The sequence below is a fragment of the Pinus tabuliformis genome, chromosome X, assembly GCF_031772625.1.
Source record: "Pinus tabuliformis cultivar Carrire ecotype Pingquan chromosome X, CPIR1, whole genome shotgun sequence".
In the NCBI taxonomy this organism is placed as follows: Eukaryota; Viridiplantae; Streptophyta; class Pinopsida; order Pinales; family Pinaceae; genus Pinus; species Pinus tabuliformis.
This window is the reverse complement of record NC_142308.1, coordinates 521,428,187-521,431,671: the sequence shown is the minus strand read 5'-3', so window position 1 is coordinate 521,431,671 and position 3,485 is coordinate 521,428,187. Positions and strand designations below refer to the sequence as shown.

Genomic DNA, 3,485 nt, shown 5'->3' with positions numbered 1-3,485 from the left:
AAATAAAAAATTAATTTAAAATTATCATATTGGTGAAAAAAACACTGCATTAAATGTAAGTGGATAGTTACGCTAGAGAGCCTTGGTGCATGTGGCTTTCATTGTTTCCATATGGTGGATTTTGAAACATAAAATTGATTTAAGATTATGATATGTGTAGAGAAAACTTAACCTAAAATGTAAATGGTATTTATTAGGAGGCAGAAATAATATTATAAGTATATAAACTAGCATTTGTATTAGATGTTGCAAAAAAACATTGTAAGGTATAAATTGAGGAACAATTACGACATGGGAATGAGAAAATCTAAATAAGATGCAAAGATGGTTAACATTTTTTGTGTTTCCTTATACGGTTGATGCTGGGAATTTTTTTGACATGATCAATATATTGGACTTTGCTAATAAATCAATTGAGCTATTTAGGTTGTCAAATGATTCATGATGTTGATATTAGGATATTTACATGTTTCTAGATGATATAAGATATAATAATAAAATACAGATTTTTGTGGTTGTCTTTATTACATTATGTAGATTATGATCTGAATTATATATATTTTCCAGTCGGCATAGTCTAAGTGTTCTATTTTGTTTTTTAGGAAATTAAGCTAAATAATTTTTGGATGTTATTTTTTTTAATTTATAATTTATTTTTGAATTAGGTGAAATATATATATATATATATATATATATATATATATATATATATATATATATATATATATATATATATATATATAAAATTAAGTGAAATGATTTTTGTTTAAATAAAAACAACCACAATTAAGATAAATTAACCATAATGTCACTACGTAATATTATAGTAAACTATGGTTAAACAAAATTAACCATAATAAATCAAAGTCAATGATAATAAACTATGGTCAATCATAACCATAGTGAACTATGGCCAGCTAAAAGAAATCTTCTAATCTAATAGAAATAGAACATTATCATAACACATCAAAACTACAAACCAAATTTTGAAATTTTTAACACACATCACCATTCCATTAAAAATTTGTCCTTACTCACTTCTTTTTCCACAAGTTGAAGTGAACGTTTAATATTAAGCAAACTTTTAATCTTAAAACACAATATTTAAAGTCATTTACTCTTAATACAATATTTAAAAGGTCCTTAATGTTACAATCACAACTAGACACCCTAGTTTTACCACGATGAGGACTCTAGATACACACTAATATTTTTTACGACAATTTATTTAGCTATACTAGCAAGACTAGACACACTACACAGAAACTTTGGATAACTAATTTCTAAAGGGCCAATAATGCTAGTGGAACATGGATAACATGTTTGTAGTGTGCACTTGTCTTGATCTCGCACAACAGAAACCTTGCCATGATGAGCGCAAGTCATAAACTAAAAATTTGTCCAAAAAATATACACTTCGATGTAAAAAATATGCACTGCTAACATTGAAGAGTTGCCCATATGAGGAAATCCTAACATTGAACAGACACCCATATGAGAATCAAATGTTATTAAAAGGAAACTTTAAGCTTATATCTTGATATCTTACAGGTCTACTTTCACTTGGCATCATGTTTAAGAGAGATCTTAACCATCCAGCCAATCCAAGCTGAAGTGTGCTTCTACAATTTCAACTCTAAGATCCATGGTAGCAGAACAACTCTTCAGACAATTCCATTGTTGCCCAATCTTCTCATCACATATAACATGCTTTAGAGATTTAAGCCCTCCAACTGATTTAGGCAGCTTCCTCAACCGAGAACACTCTCTCATGTCAAGCTCCTAGAGTTTCTTTAGCTGCCCTATTTCCTCGGGAAGTTCTTTCAAGCAATCTCATAGAGAAATGTCTATATATTCCAGCTTCCCAAGTTTTCCAATAGATGCTGGAAGCTCTTTCAGAACAACTCTTCAGACGATTCCATTGTTGCCCAATCTTCTCATCACATATAACATGCTTTAGAGATTTAAGCCCTCCAACTGATTTAGGCAACTTCCTCAACCGAGAACACTCTCTCATGTCAAGCTCCTCGAGTTTCTTTAGCTGCCCTATTTCCTCGGGAAGTTCTTTCAAACAATCTCATAGAGAAATGTCTATATATTCCAGCTTCCCAAGTTTTCCAATTGATGCTGGAAGCTCTTTCAGACCTAGACATGCAGATATTCTTAACATTCTTAAAGAACTAAGCCTCCCCAAATCGTCAAGTAACTTTCGAAGAAGGTGACAGTTAGTGATAAACCACTTTTGAACTAAAGACATGTCACAAATGACAAGGGGAAACTCCTCCAATTCACAATAATGATCCATGTTAAAATCTATCATTATGGGAAGCTTTAGATTCGACTGGATGCCATTGAACCTAGACATATTTCCAAGCCCTTCACATAAGCTCAAAGATAGATTCTCTATGTTCTGTAAGACTTTACTGTGCTCTTGAAGTGGGGGCACAATCAACCTCTCCAAACGAATAGCCTTAAGTTGAGTGAGTGATGATAGCAATGGCAAACCCTTCATTGTGGCTCTCTTGGACCTGTAATTGAATACTATGAGGACTTTCAATTTTCTCATTTTATTCAAAAATAATTGAAGAAAGTAATTGCTTGCAGAAAAAAGTAAAACTAAAGCCTCCGCCTCATGAAAATTCATCTTACACCATTGATACTCTTCAATTTCTCCTGCACAGGTAAACTACAAATGCCAAGTCCAATTACAAAAATATACATTATGGGAAGCTTTAGATTCCACTGGATGCCATTGAACCTGGACATATTTCCAAGCTCTTCACATAAGCTCAAAGATAGATTCTCTAAGTTCTATAAGACTTTACTGTGCTCTTGAAGTGGGGGCACAATCAACCTCTCCAAACGAATAGCCTTGAGTTGAGTGAGTGATGATAGCAATGGCAAACCCTTCACTATGGCTCTCTTGGACCTGTAATTGAATACTATGAGGACTTTCAATTTTCTCATTTTATTCAAAAATAATCGAAGAAAGTATTTGCTTGCAGAAAAGAGTAAAGCCAAAGCCTTCGCCTCATGAAAATTCATCTTACGCCATTGATACTCTTCAATTGCTACTGCACAGGTAAACTACAAATGCCAAGTCAAATTACAAAAATATACATTGTGAGACACTTCACATCTTTTCTAAGATGTTTGATATCAAGCACCTACACCCAAAAATTGGTCGCTAATTAATTCATGCAGATCACAAAGTGATAATCCAATTTCTGAATATGGAAATTTTTTTAACAAAAACACATAATTTTCTCTCAAGTTGATTGCTTAGTGCCCCTAAGCAGCAAAATTAGAGAGCATTTTGTCTATATAAGACAAATAGGGAAAAAAAAAACATCTTGGACACATCATTAACTAGTTCATGAATCATATCTAGTTTTGGAAATAGCAAATTTTGATATTATAGGTAAAATAACTCTCAAAATAATTTCGTTATTGGATTAGTGCAGTTTTAGAGTAATTGCTTCAAA

General features: G+C 32.2%; 1 pseudogene; it reads right to left on the bottom strand.

The window, feature by feature from the left end:
* Nucleotides 1–1,587: 1,587 nt before the first annotated feature.
* LOC149140980 (putative disease resistance protein At5g66890) lies at nucleotides 1,588–2,566 on the bottom strand (annotated as a pseudogene).
* Nucleotides 2,567–3,485: the final 919 nt, after the last annotated feature.